Source organism: Taeniopygia guttata, chromosome Z, assembly GCF_048771995.1.
Source record: "Taeniopygia guttata chromosome Z, bTaeGut7.mat, whole genome shotgun sequence".
Taxonomy (NCBI): Eukaryota; Metazoa; Chordata; class Aves; order Passeriformes; family Estrildidae; genus Taeniopygia; species Taeniopygia guttata.
This window is the reverse complement of record NC_133063.1, coordinates 47246814-47271337: the sequence shown is the minus strand read 5'-3', so window position 1 is coordinate 47271337 and position 24524 is coordinate 47246814. Positions and strand designations below refer to the sequence as shown.

Genomic DNA, 24524 nt, shown 5'->3' with positions numbered 1-24524 from the left:
CACACCAAGTCTACTGACAGGATGGCCAGGTTGATGGGGCTTTGAGCAACCTGGTCTAGTGGGAAGTGTCCCTGCCCGGGGGGGTTTGGAATGGATGGGAACTTCAGGGTCCTTTCCCACCCAAACTATCCTATGATTCAGTGAGCAGTCTGCTTTTAGTCACTTCAAGGGTGTTTGAGAGAACTGAGGAGACACTTTAAGACTGCAGACTCACAGATCTTTGCAGATAGGACATGTTCACATTTCAATATCTTCGTTCTTGAAGCTGTTGCAACCTTTCTGGACTATTAGTCTCAGAGAAAACATGTGGCTGAGACAAATGTTTGCCTGTGTTAAGCCCTTGCAGTGAGATGGGCCTTAACAAAACCACAAGGTTTCAAAGCTCTGCAACTTCTGAACACGTACTATAAATACACTGGCTAGTCTTATTCACAAGAATGCCAAGCCATTTGGGAATACTGCTGGGCTTTGAAGTTTGAAAGCAAGATTCATGGACTAATTAATCACAGTATGTGAAAAGTATTCATATTATCAGTTTCAAATAATTCTCCTTAATTTCCTGGAGTACTTTCACATTGCAATCAGGGCACCTCATAAATCATTATTTTCTTTCTCTAGATTGTTCAGTATTTCATATCACAAACCCCACAGTTTCCCATTTACCACAAGTAACTTCCATTTTTTCAATCTCTCCTCTTAGGAACATTTTCCAGGGACTTGTTCAGTTTCCTAGGCAGTTTCTTAATTCCGTCCAGCTATGCATTCACGCTTCTGAGCTGCAGTGACTAATTTCAAACAGTTTTCCAACTGGCAGTGGGATTAGAAGCAGTAAACTAAATTTCCATTCCATTTCTTATGTACCTTAACATCCATATGTGCATGCCTGACAGGTACCATCCCTTATGACCAGGGTGACAATCAGTTACTTTCCACAGTTTAATGGTAACAGTTTAATGAGTTGGAATGCATTTAATCAGTTTAATAATTTTGAATCTGACAAAGTGTCCTTTCGTGACTATCTTCTCTTACACACACTTATGTAACTTTAGCAGCAAATTTAAAAATTCAATGATTACAACAAGACTAGCCTAGGAGAAATTAGGGGATTTTTTTTTAACGTATCTGTTCTCTGAGGAAAGGAGTTTCTTTCCCCTCATCTCTGGAGTATGGGTTTTGGAGCTTTTTCTCTCAGGCTGCATAAATTCTCAGCATGTCAACATGCTGAGAATTTTCCTTTGAGGTCCTCCAAAGATAAAAGGGTCCTCAAAGTCTTACTAGGGTCTGGGCTGAGGGATATTTCTCCACAGTGAAATTTGCCTCACTAAAGCAGTGAGTTCTAGTGACCTGCACCCTTGAAAGAAGGTTCCCTTTTCATTTTGATGGGCAGGCTGAGAGGTTGTTGTGGTTTTTATTTTCAACCTCAACTCATGCCAAAGGGAAAGAAGAAACAAGGCACTGGACCAAAATCCTGGTTGTTGAAAGTGCTCTGGTACAGAACAGAATCACTCCTCAGTGCCTCTGGGACAATTACAAATGCATCATTTCGGTTTGGGGTTTTTCTCAACCTTGGGGTACCAAATCATGTTGCCAGCACACAGCCTGGAAGAGGTCAGGGTGATGGACATGGAAATATTCTGTGGAGTCTCTGAAACTTTTGCAAAGTCACCAAGAAAACCGGAGATTATAGAAAGCCCAGTAGATCAAAAATGACTCTCAACCACATATGGCCAAGCATAAATTGAATGGCTGTGGCTGGAGCACTGCCATCTTTGTGCAGTAACTACGCCCATGCCGCTGCCTGTCAGTGCCAGGACACACCTGTTTTCCTGCAGTTCCCCCCTTCCTCGTCTCCTACTGTGCTATTGACTGGCTAGCCCTCCTGACCAGGGTCAGGGATGCCTGAGGTCACCCTGTGCTCCACACTGCCTCACTTCTCCTCTGACCCAGTGCTCCACCAAAACTAGCCACTCTGAGGAGCACATAGGAAAAAACAGGCTGTCAGGCTCACTGTGACAAGCAGTCACTACCTCCAGAGTGCTTTATAAATACAGTCATTATAAATAGCAAGGGCCTATGGAAATGAGGCATATGACACGGGGCTGAAGGAGGAGGAGCTCTCCTCAAAAGCATTCCAAGCACTACAACCTGCAGTTGTAGGGAGACTGAATCCCAGCAGTAGGGTAAGTTAGATACCATTGACTGTGGACAAGTGAGAACAGCTTGTTGCCAGTAGGAAATGGCTAAGTGTAGACTCATGCTGAAATCCTCTTGCTGGTTTTCTGAAAGGAGCTACAATCACTGCTCAAGCTAAGACACACTTGGGCAAGAAACCCCTTAGAGGCCACTACAGCAACTCAGAGGAGACCAAGTGGTGAAGGCGAAGTCGATCAGAATAAGCCTAACCCCAGGCAAATGTGTCACTCCAGGTATCAATTACCAGAATGAATTAGGAAGCTAAGGAAGATACACTGTGTGGGCCAACAGCATCTTGGGACCAGAGATATGAAATATTTACTCCTCCCACTGGATCTTCTCCTTGTGTGGGCTTATCATTTTGCCACCTAAATTACTGGAAAAGGTTTGAGGGTGGGATTACAGGGAAAAACTCCATGTAAGCAAACACTGTAATGAACCTGCCTGCCAAGATCAGAAAATTGCACTAGCACAAAAATTAAGACAGGTCATTCTCCCTGCTAAGAAGGGCATATGGGAGTACAGCTGTGCTATCTGAGCTTCCACAGGAGCTTACACGTGACAATGAAGCCTGAGGCACGCATCCCGGCTCTTTGCCATGGGAACCCAAGAGAGGGAGCAAAAGAAGTTACCTTGCCAAAAAACCCAGGTGAATTGGGCCTATAGGCAAAAGCAGGCAAAGTAGCCATGTGGCTGGTCCTACACCAGTGTAGGCAGACCATGAGAGAGAACAAGCACACTGAGAGCATTTAGGGCATGTTCTTCCAGAAGCAATGGCAGCTACTGTGAGTTTGTAAAAAATAAGGTTTGGTTCTGGAGTAAAACCGATGAGATTAGTATAATTGGGTAGGTAGCAAGGACCCTAGTCTGAGGTAACAGAGGGTCTGAGGAAAATACCAGATGAAAACCTGCTATTTGCCAGGGTTTTCCATGCAGGCTCTAATGAATATTTTTTCCCTACAACTCCCAAAGCAGAAACTTCCTTCTTCCCAAAAAGGAACTGCCAGCATTCATAAACTGTGAGATATCTCTGATACTGTCCCCAAAAGCATAACAGGGCAGTGAAAATTGTTCTCTGCTGCCAGAGAGCATTTTGTGTTGGAGCACAGAGTGGCAGTTTGGTGGCAAGGCCAGTTTCCTATCACTTGTCAAGGGTCAGTACAAAGCATTGCTAATATGACTCAAATATTGATTATTTATCACTCAAAGGTACTGCCAGCCCAACAGCCCCAGCACTGTCCAAAAACCAACAGGTGTCTCTCTTCCAAGACTCCAAACTTAGAACTTGAGCCTGAGCAAGAAGTTGCCATCAGCCACATTATTGCCACTCACCAACATTACAGCTCTGCCTGCCCCCTCCATCCCATTTACAGCAGTTAACAAACACAGTGGGTTTTGGTTGGGTTTTTTTATCCCACTACCTGTAAATTTAGCAACCATCAGCCTAGCCCACTTGCATGTGTCTGAGGAGTAGAAAAAAATACTGCCTACGTCATCCTGAGGCTACAACACAGCCGTGGCGAGGAGACAAAGAACTTGTGGGCCAGCCTGCTTTTGTGTTCATCTTAACACATATGTCCTGGCTTTCACCCACTTTTTTCAGAAAATCAATATTAAGATTATTTTCACCAAGAGAGAAAACTGAAGCAGAATCAGAGACTGGGGGTATTTTGACAGCCCATTTCTTTCTTATAGGAGAGTAACCAACTTTGAGATGCGAGGGCATGCAGGGAACCTGCTTCGCAGACAATAACAATAATGGCAAATCCCCAATAAGGCTCGTTAGCAATACAGCTGTCATTGATCACTGCTACGGATTTCATCCCCTGCCAGCCAAGCTCTCCCAGCTTCTTCAAGCCTAATTCTGCAGCCTCTCGCACAGCTGGAATGTGTTGGCAGGCTTCTGGCTCTTTTGGGCTTATGGTCTGGCCAGCCAGAAGCACTTTATCCACATCAGAACACTGGCCATGAAGGAGCAGAGGTAGGAGACAAGCGAGGTTTTCCACTACCAGTCAGATTCCAATGGTTCCCACAAGCATGAGGACAAAATCTTGTCCAGTATGGGGCTTGACTCCACAGCTGACAGGAAGGTACCTCCACCTCCAATCCTCCATCTCTCAACTACCAGCAGAGATCTTCACATCTCTTACTTTGGATTTTCTTTTTTGGGTCCAACTATCAGAGTTTTCACCCAGCACCCATGATACCGAAGTTGCTTTGGATTGAACATCTCAAGCTGACCCAGTTTATATTGAACAGAATGGTAAAAAACAAACACAGCTGTAATGAAACCTTTTTAACGAGCAGATCTCTAGCACATCAGAGCAAACAGTTATAATGCCAACAAGAACAAACAGCTTGGAGAAGTACTACAGAAAATATTTTGAATTTTAGTAAAAAAAAAAAAAAAACCAAAAAAAATCTAGACTCACCAAAAAAGATGAGGAGATTAGAAGAGAAAGGCTCCTGATCAACCACACCAAGAAGGATTTTAGTGGTAAAAAAGCCAGCATCTTCAGTGCTGTTTTGGCAAAGCAAATATTGAAACTGCAGCAATAAGGGGTTGGATAATACAGGGGGAGAAGGTGCAGAAAAGGAAATGAGCTTTTGACTGGAATCAAATTCAAAAAGATGAAAGCACTCAAATCAGAAGGACATGATATTATTGATTCCAGAACAATGAAGGAATAGCTGGTTGATTGCAGCTGGCAACTGCACTGTTGATAAAAATACCCATTAGAAAAGAGAGGAAGAAGGTGAAACCATGTGGCTGACAAATATTAAAGGTAAAAGTCTTTAGCTGTTCTGCAAAGGCAGGGAAAGTGACCTATGTCAGATTTATCAACCTGCCCTTACTATTACGTAAGTCTTTCAGAAAACACCAGAAAAGAAAATAAGACAGGGAAATAAATTAAAAACAGGGCAAAGCACAAGGGGCTACAAAAGTCAGAGTATTATCTGGGTATCAGGAACCACACCAAAGTGAGATTTTGACTCATCAGGAACATCTGACTGAAAGAAAATTTAGATGTCTGGGGCTAAAAATTTGTTCTTTGCTCAAACAGCCTCAGACACCTGACCGGCAGTAATGGAGCTGTGGGCAGGCCATTCCTGAATTCACAGCATGTTCTCTTCAGCCACCTGCACTTTCTGCAATGCAGGTCCAGTCCCTCTTATCTAGAGATCCAGCTGCACTTTATCTCCATCATCTGCATCAATGCAGTGAGGAAGATACAGTCCCATGGATGATTTCAGTCAACTCCAGTCACCAGAACCTCTTGCCCATCTTTCAAGCATCTCAAGGCAGAGATTATCTGTGCAATCTCACTGCTTAACAGATGTTCTTGTAAGAGCGGTACCTACTAGCCAGGCACAGCCTGTATAGCCTGGGGACATTCCCATCCCATACAGAGGAGGCTGCATCCCCCTCTTTTTATTCCTTTAGGTGAGCATTGTACACACAAACCTTATACACGTGAGTTTTCTTCCACATGCTGATACAAGCATTTGTGTCCTCTACATTCTGTTGCACATCCTGTCCTCCAGCCCATGATGTGCTGCACATAGTCATGCTGTTGTTACCACCACCCATCTCCCAAAGGAACCTGCTCTGCAGCAGCACCACAAACCCAGTCTGGTGCACATCTGCAGGAGACATCCCACTCCCTGCTCCCATCAGCCTGAAAGGGATGGATTCTGGGAGACACAGAGAGGTTTTCCCATGTCCAAGAGCAGGACAGACATGAGAAGAAGATGCAGTTCAGGAAGCCTTATGTTGCCTCCAGGACAGTGTCATTGATCTGCAAGAAGGCAACATGCCACTTTGAGATTTTGCTGGAAGCCCTCTCCTCCTCACCTGGCACCCTGCACTGAAACTCTGGGTTTGCCTTCATCACTGGGTCTAAAGGCTGCGGAACCTGGTCACTCCATAGGGACAGAAAGGAAGCAACCAAATGAGAACCTGCAGTATCAAAATGGTTCCTCCAGAGAACTACTGCAGAAAAGGCTGTGCTGAGGATCACCCCCACCCCCACAAACCCTGCAGGGCTGCACACAGCACTGAGCGTCTCGGGGAACACAGTGAGAGGCTGGAGAATGACAAGAGAAGCAACACATTTGCATTCCCTGACAATGACAACTCTGAATTTACCCTCTGTGTGCTCTCCCACTGGTCTCTGGCCCAAACCTCCGGCTACCCCAGCTCTGCAATGCCTCTCATCTGCCTACTCTCCTCACAGTTCCTCTGCAGCTCTGCTAAACATCTACCATTTTATCTATATTTTTCCTGTCATCCTGTTGCTCTTTATATGCCTCAAACGCTTTGTCTGAATTTTTCCTGAGTCATGGCAAATGGGAAAAAAATTCTGTAAACAGGTAAGACCTGCCAAGCTCATTCTTTAGCAACATTGGTATAAAAGGCTGCAGGTGTGTGGAGATAAAAATACAGATCTCTACTTCCCTTGTACTCTAGTACACCTTTATGACACCCATCAATCCTCACCTTGTATGATATGTTACTCTGTGACTCCTGTTTACTTCAGATTCACCCAAAATCCTGCAATTGCAACCCCACATGCTCAGCACTTTCCGTAACTCCAAAAGACTGAATCTGCTATTCTATTATCTCCTTTTGTTATGACATTCCCATTTGCACATTCCCCTACAGTCATGTCATTTTAACATATATACCAAAATCTCATTATTTTATACTTTTGCTTTAATGTTCTCACTGTCATGCTGAACATTGCCCCTTCAGCATCTATATCCCTATCCCACATACATCCCTCTCTTTGTTCAAACCCTTCTCCTATTTGCAGAGGCAATTTAATGGAAGGATAGTGCAGAGGGTGGGGGAGGGAGGAAAAAGAAAGAAGGCAGGGAGGGAAAAGAGGGATTTGGCTATAACAAGACCATGTAATTAAGCTCCAATAACTGGTACCCAGCCCGGATCCCTCATTTCAGTAATTAAAAGCAGTAATTCCTCCATTCCTAGATAACCTTTCTCATCTGATCTGTGAAAAGAAGCAGGGAGAATGCATCCATTTACACAGCCAACACAGACACACCCTGGCAACACAAAGGACTCCAGTCTGCACAGAGCCTGTGTATCACTTAGCAAAAAGACAGCGTTTTACATGCCATGATATTTACCCTAGTGCCTTTTGAAAAAATAATTTACCAGTATTTAGGGGAGGGAAAAAAGAAGGGATAAAAAAAAACCCCAAAAATAAGGCAAAAGCCACAGTGACAGCAACCTTTCCTCTGTCTGAGCCCTTTGTCTCTGTCTTTTCATGGAAGCACTGTCCATCAAAACAGCTTTTGAGCTGCACAGCAGCATCACCGCCAGGGATGCACGGAGAGCATGGTAGCTGGCGGGACCACAACAATCCGTGCGGGCTCGGCTGTCATGGCAGGCACAATGGAGAGCTGTGCAGAGGCACTGCCAGGGCGAAGCACGACTCGCCTCTGCACAGCCAGCCCTGGACATGACAACTGCTATTTCACAGCTACAATGGACAAACACACATTCTGCACAGCAGCCACAGCCTCCTCGCTCACTCACATCCATGACAGCCACAGCAAGGTCCAAAGCAATGCAGCCTCTGAAGAGACAAAGCAACCCTAAAATCCTTAAGCTTCATCGGCTAGCTGGCATCCCCCGCAAAAACAAACCGGCCACCGAGCGGCCTGAAAACCAACAGCACAGCTGACACCCACCCCCGTAATTCATCCATCTCACCTTTCTACAGATCCTTCTTCCCTGTTCCCTGTCAGCGAACACACTCAGCTCCGGCACTCCTGGGCGCTCAGATTCCAGAAGACTCCGTTTTCTCTCACCAGGATGCTGTGGGAAACACAGAGTCAATTTTTTTTTTTTCAGATTTTTTTTTTTCTTCACAGCTGCATCCTTGGCAATGCAGAGGGTCTGCGCAATCACATCTCCGATGCTGCTGCTGCTGCTGCTGCTGTGACGTTGCTGCGTGTGAAGGAGCAAGCATGCCCACAGCACTGCCACTTCAGCTCACAATCAGTCCCTGTGGAACCTTAGACAAGGCAGGGGATGGGAGGGAGCAGAAAAGGAGGGGATGATGGAGGATTGATTCTTACAGAAACAGGGAAATCAGGTAGGCAGCATTAAGAGAAATAAAAAGATCAAAGCCTGTGCCATAAAATAGAGCTGCAGCATCCTATTTTGTGATGAGACTGGATTTCAGATGTTCTGTGCTTGCAGGCTGCCTGATCTCTTCACCGTGTCTTTGCAAAGGAAAGCAAAAGGGACTGGAGTGTTCCTACTGTTGATAATGGCAGCTAGAACCCTTGGAGATAAAATGGCAGTCTGCAAAGCAATACATAGGAGGAGGTGGATGGGAAGACGGCAAGAAGCTTCATGAAGCTTCTTTAAATTTCTGTAGTGCCTTGCCCTAGACAGCTTCATCAACAGTATCTGTACAGCATCCCTGAAATGCAGCCACCTCCAGAGCAAGATGCAACCACCACCACTTCCCACAGTGCTGAACCCAGCTGGCAGGGGCAGGATGTCCCTGCTCTCACAGCGGACCTCAAATCAAGATCTCACCAACTCTTAGCTGCAGTTTGTGATTAAAGTGCTGCCCATGACCTGGGTAAGATCCCAGCATCTCACAACCCACAGCAGATCTACCTGAAACAGGGGGTCTCCACCTGCAAAGCCCAGGCTCCTGCCTTTCCAGAGACAGCTGGTGAGAAGGGGTGATGGAACTTGCTCCATAGGCAGAGTAGTGCAGTTCCTGACAGGACACAGTAGCTGTGCAAAGGAGAGTAGCTGTGCTTTTCTACCTGCTGGGGTGTAACTACACACCCCAGAAACTCAGCTGTGCTCTGCCTTGTGCTGTGCCAGGGCAGATATTCCTAGCAATGGAGCAGCATCCATCATGCAGTTTCTCCATAATGAATGGATCCATCATCCATCATGGAGACACTGCCCTTTCTCATCCAGCCCCATGCCTACAGCCCTGTGTAGAGCCAAGCACAGCCCAGAAATTGGAGCACCCACACTGGAAAAAGCAAAACCTGTGAGCCGCAACCTCCTAAACTGAGGTTCTGTGGGAAGTAAGCAGATCAAAGCAAGGCAGAGAAGAGGTAAAACAGTTACATGGACACAAAATTCTAAGAAATTAAGAACTGCCACATGGCTGAGTACTTTTTACTTTATGCCATGATGTACCCAAAGTGGCAAACAAGTAACACAAATACAACAACACAGACAACAAAACTTCACAGAAGATTCTGCCTCTGTAGAGGTCAAATTAAAAAAGCTATGACATAAAAAGCTATGACAGAAAAGTGTTAGACTTACTACTGGAAGTGACTGCCAATTATCTTGATCCAAGGACACTACAAACTTTTAAAATGTCTTTTCAAATAACATTTAAATCTGATTTCTGTCAGAAAACCATGGGGCTGGGTGGTGGTTCCTACCAAGGGCTTCAGAGGCAGGAGTCCAAGACTCCCCCCAGCACAAAGAGACCATCCCACTGGGAAAAGAGAAAGGACCTTGGGCTGTAGGCTGTGCAGACTGTTTGCAATGCACTGGAGCCAGCATCACAGACACAGCTCTGCTACTCACCTCCAAACCACAGCGAATGATCCCTTCACCAGTCCCAGCGGTCAGACTCCACAACCAGGTCCTTCCCAAGAAGTTAGTGTATCGGTCCTATCAGCAGCACTTTGTGCTCCCTTTGTGTCTGCCTTTCCTGGCTAGCTGAGGACCCACTCCACCAGCTGGTCCTGTTCAAGAGGCAGGGACAAGCCCCCAGGAGGATGCAAGAGTAAGGGACCTACCTCCATGCCTAGCCATTACAGCAAGCAGAAAGCCAGTCCTGGCAGGCTCTGCTCCAATCAAGCTGCTGTAAATGAGACCATTTACTGTGCTCCCATTAACGTGCAGCCCCAGGACCCCCGTATGGCCAGGCCCATTGTACTGTCAGTGTTAATTAAGGCAGGCTCAAGCAGACATCTCCAGCCCCTTCAGCTGGAACAGTCAGGGAGCAACAGTGAGGAAAGAGATGGAGAGTTTCATCTGTGGAGCTCTGTGCAGAACAAGGAACATTTGTTACCCAGGAGACTCGTTCCCACAGCAGAGAGGAGAATGGAAACTATTTCTGTGCCCTCCCCAGTCCTCCATAAGCATTGCCAATGCTGACGCCAGGAGGTATAAATGCTGGCAGGCTGAGTGCTTGCCTTCATCCCTGCCCCTGCCACAGGACACTGGCATTAACCAATTCACTGACAGCAATTCCCCTCTGGTGTAGCAGACACACATACCAGAGCAGATGGAGTTGGGGGGTATTTTCTTTAAAATCAGACAGAGCAGTGAAGCAGACAAGGGGTTCCCAAAGAAACACTCCTATTTACATGTCTGTTCCCAACATAAACATCTGTACCCTCCTGCCCAAAATACATTCTGCATGTTGCCCAGATCTCAAACTCACATGGCCTCAACCCTCTGCAGCACACGCCCCTCTGTCGCATCTCCCTCCCCAATCTGCCTCACTCAGCAACAGCGCTAGGAACTGACGGCCTGTCCCAAAGCTTTGCAGGCAGCAGGAGATCTCAGGTGCTAATTAATAAGGAAGAACAAAGTTTTTTCTTGCAGACTGTCTTCTCGGAGATGACTTCTATTTGATCACAGAGATGAGTCAGTGTAAGAAGGGGAGCATGGCTGACTCCACAGTGTCGTGCAAGGAGGGAGCAGGGTTTCTGCAGGCTGGTGACTATATTCCTTGGAGAAGGAAGGTGAGAGAGACGGAGGTGTCAAGACATGCCTGCCCCCACAGTAACAGGGGTTCCCATCTTGCTTCCTCTGGTCAGGTTCTTCCCACAGACTCCAGCACTCTGCGGTGTAGGTAGCTTGGCAGGAGAAAATTCCTAATTAAGCAATATCAGTCTCACTATCACTATCCACAAGCACCCCAGGTGTTGGGCAGGATTTTAGAAATCTTGCCTCCTTACCCTGAATGCACAACACAATCTGCCATCTGTGAATTCCAGTAAGGAGACACATCCTCCTCCCAGTCCTGGGCTGCAGCAAAGCCTACCACTTTGGGGGAGCCACAGGTATTGCACTCACACTGGACATAAGCAGTACATGTACCTGGAGATCTTGTTGACAACAGCTAGGTCACAAATAGATCAACTGTGTGTTAGAAAGCCCAATACATTTTGGTCTTGGGCTTGGACTTCTACCTTCATATACTGCGGAGGAATTGGCTGCTAAGGTCAGCACATGCCCACGTACAAGAAGAACCCATTCCAGTTTTGCCACAATTGTGCAGTAAAATCACCCACCAGCTAACCCAGCCTCACGTCTATTTGCTGCAAAGCTGCTCCAGTGATGCATGAACTGGAAACAGCTCAGCCCCAGATTCTGTCTGGGCTGTAGCTCTGACATCAAGCACTATGCTAGGACAGGTCTTTAATCATCTCTCACCATCAGGTGTGGGGCACAATTTGCCCGCCCTTAAAACTGCCAGGCAGCCCCAGCTGCTTCCTCCAGCTTACAGCTGTACCCCAGCAAAGGGAACTGTCTGCCACCTTTTCTTAAAGGGTGGGCATTTTGACCAATCCTCAGTTCCTTCAGTGTGTCAGTTTGCCTCTCAAGAAAACAGAAGGTGGTACAAGCAACAGCAAGACCTCCATCAGCAGAAAACCTTGCTATCTGCAGGTCCACCAGCAGAAACATGCCTAGGATATACATTCTGGCCACATGTGTAGCATGGCCACAGGGACATCTTCACTCTTTCCCATGTGCTGGACCACTCAGGAGAAAGGTGAATGAACCTTAGTGTCTTTCCACCCTGTTTACCCATTGTTTGTGGCAGAAATCTAAATCCCATGGCAACCCCACCCAGCACCAACACCATCCAGGCTATTTGGGAAATGCAAGAGGAAGGGATGTTGTGGTCAGAGTTGAACTAAAAGCACGGGTCTGCTCAACTGGAGCAAGGGGGAACCAGAAAAAAGGAGCCAACAGGAAAGCAGATGATGAAACTTCACATTAATTCTCATAAAGGAAAACTAAAATAATTCCCCATTCCTTCAAGTCCTGCGCTTCATGGCCAAACAACATCTCTCTGACACACAGAGATTGTTACCGACATACACTAGACATCCCTTCGGTGGGAATAGATACAGGAGCTTTTGAACAAGGAGTCAAAAATCCAAGCAGACTGATAAAAACATATGTTAGCACAGTGGAAATGCTTGCCCTTAGCCCTCACACTTCCCTGGGGGATCACCAACCAATCCACACTGAGACTGCTTTCCAAGAGGAACTGAGGACAGAGGCACAGGAATCTGTGAGGTTTTGCCGGTCAAAAACATCTCAACATCCAGATTCACCAGCACATCACGATGACCCTATCTACCAGCGAGCCCTGCCCAATGTCCACAAAATCAGCGCTGATTTCTTCAGGGCTAGCAACCCAAAGCAGGAGCCATGGTTCCAAATGAGGAAATGGCTTCAAAGGAGAAATTTGTTGCTGTTTTTTAAGAAAAGTTGGACATTTCTTGTTGCTTGCTGTCTTCTAAAGAATTAATACTCCAAGTTTGGTCCTTTGATGTTTAAGAACATTCTCTGAATTTCCAGCTTATCTTTATCCATGCACAGCTCACCCCCATTCACTCATGTTCCAAAAATGAGCTTTAACGTCAGCATTTATCCAGCCTGTGTTTAAAGTCATATCATTTGAGTTCTCTAATCACTTCACATTAGGTAGGCTTTCCATTTCTTTGATCATACCCATTTCCTCCTCTGGACCTGACCCAGTGTGCACAAAGCCTTCAGAGAATGACTGGAAATGTTCACAGTCTTCCAAGCAAGGTTTCCCATGCCTTAATATGCTAAAATGTCTCCATTTCTGCTAGAAATGTTTTCTCCAATGTGTCAAATTGGATGATATGTATTTTTTCCATGGCTATATCATGTTAAATGCTCACAGTCACCTTGTACATGACTCTGAGACCCTGAGTTTTCCCCGACTGTCACTTTCCCCCAGTGAGCTTCCAGACAGAGGTGAACTTTTTGCTCATTTCTCAGGCACACAGCCATGCAATTTTTAACTATCCAGTTCCCATTTGTACTGTTCTTCAAGGAATAATCCCAGCTCTTCCTGCTGAATAACACTGAACAGCTTCTGATGATGCTTCCTTAGCTTTGCGTCTTTAGGAAGTATCACTATTGAAGTCTTACTTTTTGGTGTACAGAGCATTATTTCATGTCTTGAACAGCTTCCATTTTGAGGCTAATCTCCACTAACAACTTCCCTTCAGAGCAGTAGTTCCTCTTTCAACATTCCTGTTATCTTCCTCTAGTCTGCTTACTGCATCTTAGCTCTCAAGGGGTACTATGAATGGAAGATTAAAGGGAGATTAAAGGGAGACAGGAAAAACACTTGAGAGATCCATTTCAGGTTATTAAACAAACAAAATACTAGCAAATGTCCCAGAACAAATAGACAGGATAGGGTGCTTTGTGTCCTGCTCCCACTCTTTGCAGACCATCTGCAACCACTTCTAAAAAAATCATACTGGGCAAGGTGGCTCCTCCATCCCAATCACCATCTGAATTCCCAACTTCCAGTACTGAGGTCAAATCCTTCTTAGTGCTGGCAATTGATGCTGCACTGCCCAGGAACAGAGGCCCTCACAGCTCCATAAAAAGTCACAACTCTCAGATAGGGCTAGTGCTGGCACGGCTCCGCACCGGGCTGGGCTCAGTTCCACATACCTCCACACTACAGAGGCATCTATGGGAAAACCAAACCCTGCCCACAACCAGCTGCCTGTCTCCAGTCCTTTCCAGCTCAGGATTCCAGTATGTTTGTACCCCAAAGGAGGCTGGGGTAACAGGGAGATGTGAATCCCTTGGAATTCTGTGTGAAAGGGAGAAATGACCCTACAACCCAACTCTTGGCACACTTCTTCTATTCCTAAGACTTAGTACTGCCTAAGCAAGAGCACAAAAAAGTAGCTGAATGCTTCTAGACATGAGAAATCAGAACACAAACAGCAGAGCAGCTCCTGGATCATGTCTGAAGGCTCAGCTTTGGTCTGATAAACCAGACTCATAAAGCTGCACAAAAAAATCTTTAATTAAAGCAAAGTCTGGACATAAACTGAGGTTTCAGGATGTTTTAAGTAGGAGCTCAGCTCTAAGATCAAAGCTGTTTCTTCAAGCACTCACTCAGATATTGATACTACACTTACTGGGAATATAAACTCTCACCAGTCAAAACCTTGGCAAAAGAAGCAGAAACGGTATTATTTAAAAAAAAAAATCAACCAAAACAAACAAACAAACAAACAAACAAACCAAAAAACAAAAGCCTTTTAATCTGGCAAACAATCACTCTGAATCACTCTGAGCACCCATGGTAACAGTAGATATTAAAGTGTTAGTGGCTTCACTCCTGTTAAAATTAGTCTTCAAAGCAGGATCAATGCTGCCCCCAAAGCATCATTTACCTAAATAACTATTTTCACAGTAACTTAATAGTTCCCCACTGCCATCAGGAAAGCCTTAAGTTGTCACATAACATAATACACTGGGGCTGGTGAACTTGGCACCCACACCACTGCTGCATTCTGACCTCAAATAAAAATTACGTACTTCCAACTAAGCAGATGAAAAGCTGCAGGACTGAGTTGAATACACAGCCCTGAAATGGTTCACTGTGCACACAGTACGCATTGCTCAAGGTCGGTGACTGCTTATGGTTCCCATGATGTGCAGCAAAGTGACACTCCCTTCCCACTCCAGGGGCACGGCGGGGCTGACTCAAAGTGAGGGTGACTGCACTGCACAGGGGCTCATCTTACAGCAACTGCAATGGAAGGGATGAAGCAGATAAAGGGCAAGCAGAGGAGAAGAAAAACACCACTGTTGGATGCACAAGAGGCCACATCCAAGAATGGAAAAAAACATCCTTCCCCTTGCTCAAAGACTGAGTCATAAACATTTCAGTTTTCCAAGGCAACAGTAAGTATGAAAGCTGTTCTGGATTTCCCTGCCCAGGGCAGGGAGGCTGAAACTTAGTGATCTTTTTAAGGTCCCTTCCAACCAAAACCATTCTATGATCATATGATTCACACAGAAAACTCTCATTAACATCACTCCGCACGTGCCAAAGTCCTTCCCTGGCATCCCTGTTCTGAGTAACAGCAATAGTCAAACAGACACATTGTGAACTCGCCACAAAGAACAGAAAATTCCCAACAGACTTCCCAGCTCTCGAACATTCCCACTCCACTTTGCAATGAAGCCCAGGGAGTACACAACCACTGGCTGATTTATTAGAGACACATGATATCAGTTGCAGTTGTTTATACTGGTTTTCCCTTTAAGTTTCTCCAGTTACTACTCAAACTGGACACACAGCGCTGCTCTGTGCTGTTACCTCCCGCAGTTTTAGTGGCAAATAGAGCAGTGTCTTGGCAGCTGCAAAGAGCTCTTTGATTAAAAGACACTTGAAGATTCACTCCATCCCCACCTATCAGCAGCAACAGAACAGCACAATATTGGCAGGCATAGGGCTCCAGTGTTATACAATTGATTTCCTGGGCTCCTGAGCACCCACATCCCAGCAGGCACCTAAAAAAGCTGTGAAGGGGAGAGGGAACAGGACCATTGAAAACTTCTCAGGACCCTGTCTGCCATTTGTACATTAACCTGCTGGTTCTCAGATGGAGCAGTTGTCTCTTACTCTTCACCTGTGCTGTCTACAGTACTGTTAGCTGAAGGGATAAGGTCTATACACAAACAGCAAATTGACATAAATTATAGCCATTACCATAACACTTCACACAGCACAGACTGCACATCCCCACCCTTAATCACTGTGCATGACTTGCTCATTCAGAAGGGATCTGTGGTAACTGCAGATCACAGGCAGAGCTTGAGCAAGAGTGGCGTTTTGCTTTGAAGCAGGCAAACAATATGCAGGGCTGTATGAATAGGTGTGTCTTGGATGTGCAAGACTTGGAGTCATCCTTCCCCTCTGCCCACACTGGCACACAGCTCATGGACATATCCTAAATGGACAAACTGCTGAGAGCTTGAAGACAACATGGAAAAAAGGACAGAAAGGAGTAAACTACAAAGCAAGTGGGTTAGTTCTCTGGGGAAAACCAGGGGTTTAAAGCAGTTCCAAAATGTATAAAAGGCTGCTGCCAAGAGCAAGAAGACAAGCTGCTCTTCACATCCTCAACAACAAGAAGACGATTCCTGAGAGCCATACAGGGGAGTTGAGGTTAGACATCAGGTATACAGATAAAACTAACCATTCACTAGTCCATCAAAAAATCAGAACAGTCAGGAAGTAAATTGATTTTCTTAAAATCTTCCATGGTCTTGTGTATCTCAGAAGCTCTTTCTTATACTTATTTAGAGATATGCACACTGGTTCATCTTCACAGGCCCTTACTGTTAAAAACTGGAAACAATATATTTTTACAACTTTACTGCAAAACAAATGCCCATGTTACAATCTTGGTCAATTCACGGCGTCAGGAAATATCGATAAAAGGAAGAGATTGAATTGCTAAAATGCAGGATGTAGCAGGTAATGTCCTGATTAATGGGAGCTTCCAGACATTAAATAAAGAAACCTAAGGAATGGCATAACCCAAGTCCACTGTGCCTGCTCAGGGAGATGTGATTATTACATGGCTTTTGGAGGTCTTACTGTCATGTGGCTTCTGTTTTGACTCAGAGAAACAGGAAGCATCTAATGCAGGATTAAAAGTTGAGAGCAATTAATTCTGTGAGGCAGAATACCTGGAGAAACACAAACATGCTCCTGGAAAGACACAGCAAAGGCACAGGTGCAGCTGAGAGTAGAACAGCATCCTGCGCCAGCTGATTTGACTGCTAATCCACCTGGCTGTTAAAAACATACTCCAAATGTATCTTTTTCCTAAGCAGAATATGCTCCATGTGAGCTTTCAGCCAGTAGATTCACCCCTTTTCATCCACCACAGTGAAGAGACCTTTTCCTCATGAATTTGGTCTTGTTGGAGACTATTCTTGGTCACAGCTGAGAACCCTTCTAAATTTCTCTCTGGTTATTATTAACATCTTCCCATCTACCAGGGCAAGCTGTCATGGATCATCAGTCAGCTGTATTCAAGGTCTCCATGTCAGGTCAGCCCATGATTAAGCAACCTTGTGGCTGTATGTGCTTATTAGTGTACATTTAATTAACACAAAGAGTCTTAACTCGCAGCTCCCAGCTGCTGTGCAAGTTGTGCAAGGTCTACCTCCCCCAAAAGTCATGTTCAAACAACAGGCAGCCATACATATGCAGACATGCACACAGAGCCAGAAATGGGAAATTTGTTGGCTCTGGGCAATGATTTTGTTCAGGTTGGAGAAAGACCCCTAGTGAAGGAAATGCTATAGGGATAAAGGGGATCTGTGTGTAGGAGGAAATCCTGTCCTGTTCTTTAAAATAGAAGATAAAAACTGGCAGAAGCAAAGCCCAGGCAACAGTGGCGAGGCAGGCCACAAAGGCAAAGCAGGTCAGAGGAGATGGCTGACAAACGTGACAAGCTTGGATTGTGTCAGGCAGACTGAAAGAGGGCTCAGCCTCCTGTTTCAGATGAAAGAGCTGGGGCAGACCACTCTACACATTCCCCATGGAATCATGGCACCTCAGGAACTCCTGGCATCCCTGGTGTGTGGCTCTAGCACCTCAGAGACTACCAGAGAGTAGTCTAGAAGACTATTCTAGTTAGAAGAGCCATTAGAAAATTATCAAGAAACATCCAGCAAAGAGGTGCTTAAGGACAGCAAACAAGACGTCTCCACACACTCCAGACACATTCCAGTCAGAGGAACAAGAGCATGCCTGGGTGGAAAGAGCCCTAAAAGAGACCTCAGGAGCTCTGTAATATATGATGATACACAGAGCCTGGGCTGAGGCCTAGTAGTAAGCAGCCACCATGGCGACTCAGAGAGCTCTTTGCTGGCTGGACACGGGAGAGCAGCAGGAAGGAACAGAGTAACTGAGGAGCAGGAAGCCCTGATGAAGGACTGACTGCCCAGAGCACGTTCCTGGAGAAACAGAAACATGCTTTAAGTCCAGCTGTAACCACCCAGCCCTTCTTTTACAAAGCCAGAAACTGGAACTGATCTATCTACGGATGCAAACATGGAGGACAAGGAACTATAAAGGGGGATTAACGTTGTCATCCTGAATTCCTGCATCTGAAAGAGATCATCTGTCCATGATACTTCTGCTGTCAACTCAGAGCAAACAGGTGAGCCCCAGCTTTGCCCCTGTGTTTGCACACAGAAGATATCTCACCTCTTTCTCTTCTCCTGTGTGTGAAGCTTCATGTATTAAGCTGTGTAATCAAGCAAAGGGTGCTCTACTTCCACAGGGGGTTCTACATCCCATACAAGACCAGGCCAAAGTGCAGCCACATCATCCATCTGCAAGAGGCATTAGCTCTTTCTTCAGGGCTTCTTCGAGCGTGAACCCCTCAAGAAGCCTTTCTGTGAGCTCTGGGCTTCACACACCAAGCACAAGGACTAAAGGGAGCTCTGTTACCTTCCAGGGAGGTCTCCTGCTTTCCAGCACAGCATGATGCTGCTGCAGCATGACAGTAGCTGAATTGCATAACCAGCATAGAACCTGACCAACAACAAGCAAAACTCAGCCTGAGGGGAACAAACCACAGTTCCAGCTTCACAGTGGGATGGTGCTTCCTGCACTGGCTGCACAGCTCAAGAAACATGGCTCCCCAGATATCTCTGCTATGTGGACCAGCTCTCAGTTATAGATACCAACTACACCAGAAAACGGGGTGAATTTTGGGATAACATTCGTGTTTATATAGGTGCCAAGAACATCCAGAGCTACAGCCACAATGCAGCATACAGATTTAATATCCTTTCCACAGTTACACTAATCTCCAGCTACCAGTCCTCAGGATAAACCTAACCCGGAACCAGAGTGCCTCCATATCCCATTCTACAGCCCAAGATTTCCTAATGAGGCAGCAAGCTCTGGCCACCAGCAGGGACCTGGCAGCAGGCTAGATTAAAGCTCCTGTACCTCTCATTAGACCCAGCGATAATACTCAGAACACACAGGGAAAGCCCAGTGGCAAATAACTTAATTAGTAAGTGAAAGTCTCACACCTTCTTGGTGACCAGTACATCTGCTGAAGCTGAGGTCACAGTCCTTTGTAGCCAGCACAAGACAGAAAATAAGGAAAGTTGCTGCCCCCCACCAAGGGTCCAATGATGCTCTCTGGAACATTCCCAACACTTTGGCTGAAATTATGCCAGCACTTGGGCAGGGCTTGGTGTTATTTTGAGCACTTGCTCATATAACTCTTTGGATGAATCCTGGGAAGAGCTTGTCACCAAAATAGTACACTGTGGGCACTATTTATACACCCACTGGCAGCATCGCAGGATAAGCTAGAGCACCCCTTTATCCTCTTCACAGGGATATAGTGGGGCCCTAAAACATGGTTTGCTGTTTGGGGTAGTCCTCAGAAGTGAGCCATCACCTGCAGGAGGCCTGGTATCCCTGTCTGTCCTGCTGAGGAGACAAGACTCTTGTCCATATGGGAGGGAAGCCCAGGTACATTAGGCTCGGGGAAGATGGACGGCTGAGTGCACATCCCAGCTGCTGTGGACTAAAAAGGGAACAGTTGTGCCTAAACACAGAAAATGCTGATGCCTTCCTATTTTAGCTCTCCTTGGCTGCTGCAGGGAAATCCAGCAGGGATTTGGTTTCTTGGTTGTCACCTCTTTTCCCGATGTGGGAGCAGGTGCCCTACATGTCAGCAAGGTTCACTGGAAAGGAGGCACCAGATTAACAAGACTGACTGCCCTTTATCCCTAGGGACAGCATCAGCTTCAGGCCTTTCCATGTCAAAACAGTGTGCCCTGAAGCACTGAAGAAAAAAAAAATCAAAAGCAAATCAACCTTTTGAGACTATGAAAGGGAGAGAGGCTCTTCCCCTGTCTGATTTTCTGGGTTAAAAATAACTTCTCTAACGCCATTCCCAAGCCTATTGAGCTTCCTTGATTTTTGCCTTCAGTGAGTTTCTCCTGCCTTCTTTCTCCCAAGACACATCAGATTGCTCTCTACTCTCATATCTCCTGGAGAAGCAGGTGGCAAGACCTGAAGAACATGAATGGGATGCTGCATGAGAACAGACAAGACAGAAAAGAGAAGACTCCATCTTGGAGCAGAAAAGTTCCATTTTTCCAGTACGTAAGTAAAAAAAAGATGTATATACACACTTCCTTTCCATGCAAGAGAGGTTACAGCCTGAGCAGCATACTGCTGTCTATCAGAGCTACAGAACAATGCAAAATAAACCCACTAATTGACACGTGCTGTAAAGTCAGGGGCAGGACTGGTCACATTATTTGGTCATTAATGGTCACATTACTTTTAGCAGAACAAACAGAAGGGATCAGGTGCTCCTACCTTGCCAGATACAACCACCCCAGGACGTGGGCTCAGCTCACCACAGCTGGAAGCCGAGTGCAGCAGCACTGGCATGAAAGCCACAGGAGGAGCACAGCATGCAGAGCCAGCGATAATCCAAAGCAAAACCAGCTTGCCCCCGTGCCGGCTCAGGGATCAGAGAGCCATGCTGAGAGGAGTCTCCGCTGGCTGCTCTCCTGTTGATGCAGGTTGGCGGGCAACAGGCAAGATGACAAGGCACTTCTTCCAGACAGGAGCTGGCTGAGGAATTCCTGCCGCTGCCAGCCACCTGCTCCCCGTCAGGCACAGCAGTGCCAGGGTCTCACTCAGAGAGCATGTGGGCAGGAGAGAGGAGTGAGGGCAGGGCCCAGATTGCTAATGAAAGCCCCAGTGTAAATACAGATGCGCACAGCAGAGGGCTATGGCAGAAATGCAGCTCATGTTACAGTGAGCCATTTACAGCAGGCGCAGAAAGCTGGGAGAGCATGGCAGGGCTGTGTGGGATGGATCCATTGCTGCCTCCTCGGACTGGGGCTGGGAGGGCAACTGCCTGCCGGGGAAGCCATGGGGTGAAGTGACCACTAGGGAGGGGAAACCTCCCCAGTTCCACATTCTCCATCAGATCGTAAGCTCCATATGCAGTACGTGCGAGCAGTAAGGCAAATGGATCCAACTTCCATCCTGCACCTCAGCTAGGACAACCCCAGCCCCACGCCTTCCCCTGGTGCAGAGTGCCACAGCAGCCCAGCACGCCATGCCAGAGAGAAAGGCTGATTGGAGCACTGCTCTGTTCACCTGCTCAGACCCACTCCTGTTGTCCAGGCCCCCTCCCCAGGCTCCAGGTTTCCACATCTTGAGACTGACCCCCTTCTCCCCAGTTCAATGTCTTTGGTATCTCCTGCCAGGATTCTTCTTTCCCTGCCATCTCAGGGTAATTTACAAGCAGTACTGCAGCTGGATTTACAGCAAATATAGAGCATGGGGGATAGGGACTAGGCTGGCAACAGAGACTATTCTGAATTGGAAGGGACCACAAGGACCATCAAGTCCAACCCTTCAGCGGATGTCCCATTCAGGGTCAAACCCACAACCCTGGCATTATAAGCACCATGCTCTAACCAACTGAGTTCATCTCAAGGCTAAGAAGCAAGGTGTCAAAGGGCTCAGGGTCTTTTTCTTCACTGTGCCTTGATCTGGAACCAGCAGCAGAGGAGAGATTTGCGGGTTTCAAGCACTGCCCATTAAACAAGCCTTGGAAGATCTTAGGGAGAGGCTGGGAAGGAGCTGTTTCAGGACATTTCATAGCCCAGCAGGCACTGCCTATAAGCCCTGAGCCCATATAGCTCACACCAGTGACCTCTGGGTGAAACTGGCAATGTAAAACAAGGAGTTCCTGTACTTCTTGAGCAACCGTGGTCTGTAAGGATGTGGGGGTTCTCCAGCTCATCAATGTAAAACCTCAAGAAGACGACTTCCCTGCTGGGTGCCTCAGTTTACCCCCCTGAAAAACAAGGACTGTAATACTTACCAAGCTGCTGTGAATGTTGCAAAGTTAACTTCATCATGGGATGCTGGAGCCCGTAAACAGGAATGAGCATTCCGCGGGACTCTCTTCCCACCCATACAGCAGAGATTCCTTGTGGCTTCCCTCAACACCTTGCTACTGCTTGCAGCTTTCTTCACCCTCACTACAGCAGGTACCCTGCAAAGACAGGGATCCCCATTATCCCCAAAAGCAGGAGCATCAGTCCCACTACCAGCTGCGCCCAGACCATTTGCCAGGCAGGAATGCAGTGCACCAGCCCAGCCTCAGCCGAGCTGTCAAAGCAGCGGAAGGGCTGAGGCTGCACTGCTCTGGAATTCCAGAAATGCACAAACACCCTGTCAGCCGGCACCAGGAATGACTCCTCCCTGCTCCGGACCGGGCTGAATCACTGGAAATACCAAAACAACGATGAGGTCACGTTCCCCGAACAAAGAACTGGAGCCAGATATAGCTCCATGGAGCAGTGTGCTAAAAGGGGACTCGGTGTAGGGGCTGGGGGTTCTGGCAGACAGGCACCATGGGCATTTGTCTAGTTTAAAAACAGCTTGAGGCTGCCAGACTTTTTTTTCTTCTCTGTAGGGAGCAGGGAATTGTCTTTAAGACTCTATTTGTCCCACTGAAAGAGGCACAAACATTCTAATGTTTGTGAGTTCAAGGAATAAGGCAGAAGTAAAATTATGACTGGATTCTGAGTCCAGTGTTACCAAAAATCTCACTGTGATACTATGATGAGGCTTAATCAGTGAAGAATTGGCTCATAGCAAACTGAATGGCAGGCAAAAAATAATGTCTATTACTGCTTTTTGCTTTTGCTCCAGCCTCAACCAGCATTAAAAACAAACAAACAAACAAACACAAAAAACCCCCAAAAAAAAACAAAAACAGAAAAAAACCCCACCAAAATTCCAGAAATACTGATTTGGTAAGTTTTCAACAGGATAAGCAATGAACAGCAAGTAACAGTGGCTTCTGTTAATGCTTCAAAAACGAGTACTTCATTATCAGCAAACAGACTTTTCAAGGCTTTACAGTTCCAAACTTTCACAGTATTCTGTGGAGAGAGACTGGGGACATTTTGCTATTTAGACTCTGAAGGAAATTGCAAAATAAGATTTGGAAAGGATAAAGGAATTCACAATAGATTTTGCAATAGCCTGTTCTTTCCCCTTCCGCAGGACAAGACATTTGGATGGATGACAACACCACCCACAGTTATGTGAATACGAGGCTCTAAGAATCCAGAATTTGCTCCATCAGGGCACAAACCATATCTTAATCATAAGCCAAGAGGGAAAAAAGATAGGACTGGACAGCTAACACCAAGCATGTCACCTGTCTGGCAGGGCAGTGCTCACTGGGCTGGCACACCCTGCAACAACCACAGCAGTGCCTGGCACACTGAGCCAGCTGATGGGTCATGCCTGCATCGGTCCCCTTCTTCTGAAAGTCTGTCCAGATTTGCTAATAAAAGTGGTAAGAAAACCTGTGGTGACTCACATGTGACTCCTGCAGGAGACTCATGAGAGCAGAAGTCCTCAGAACCAAATGAATTCATTTTCACCCCACTGTCCCAGCACACTTTGGTAACCAGAACCACCTCAGTGGGCTACACCACAAATTCTTCTGGTCTGGTGCCTTATCCCTGACAATGTGGCACTGGCATATAAAAATCATAGAGTGATTTCACTGAGTGCAATCAGAGTGATCTCCCCTAAGGACATATTCTTCCAGCCTGCAACAATCAGGAACTCCTAGAGCTGGAGGTCAAACACTGACCATCGTGTTTCATAGATACTGAAACACATCTCTGCCATTGAGGTGTCTGGTTCCTTTTGGAATCTGTGTGTATTTTCTGTCTTCATGCCATCTCGTAGCAACATGTTCTACAAATCAACTGTGTTGAAAAAGGACTTCCCCAGCCTCCTATCTAATAAATTATTTTGCTGGATGTGCTTCCTCTGTGCTGTGAGAAGTAGCAAAGTTTATTAAGGTCAGTCTTTACTCAACTTCTCCCTGCTGAATACTACATTACAGACATTTGCTCTTTCCCAGTATCATTTACATTTGCTTGTTTAATCTCTCTTCCTACAGAAGCTATCCCAGTCCCTTAATCATCCCCATTCCACTTTTATCTTTTCCAAGTCTACATTACTCTTTCTGAAAGAGGGTCACCAGCTGGTATGTGATGCCCAGATGCAGGCATAACATATCTATCTAGTATACAAGAATATATACCAGCAAATTTTGTTTCCAGTGTTTTTTTGGCTACAGCTGAATGTTTAGCTGATGTG

At 46.3% G+C, this 24524-nt stretch overlaps 1 protein-coding gene and 1 long non-coding RNA gene across 16 annotated transcripts in view; one reads left to right on the top strand and one right to left on the bottom strand.

Moving 5' to 3' along the window:
* Positions 1-24524, bottom strand: part of RUSC2 (RUN and SH3 domain containing 2) — a 57222-nt gene that overhangs the window by 27842 nt on the left and 4856 nt on the right. For 2 of the 15 annotated variants that reach the window (XM_012577623.5, XM_012577626.5), the window contains exons 2-3: positions 22216-22389; positions 7934-8038 (exon numbers count right to left, since the gene is read on the bottom strand). The gene's annotated coding sequence lies outside the window, so the exon portion shown is untranslated. Of the gene's footprint in view, positions 1-7933; positions 9668-9799; positions 10228-20687; positions 20707-22215; positions 22503-24524 lie in introns of those variants that run through there. The other 13 variants (XM_072922678.1, XM_012577624.5, XM_072922677.1 and 10 more) reach the window with 11 other exon arrangements.
* LOC140681947 (uncharacterized) lies at positions 18711-24181 on the top strand. The gene is made up of 2 exons (XR_012053164.1): positions 18711-20468; positions 23409-24181. It is a non-coding gene; the product is annotated as an uncharacterized lncRNA (long non-coding RNA).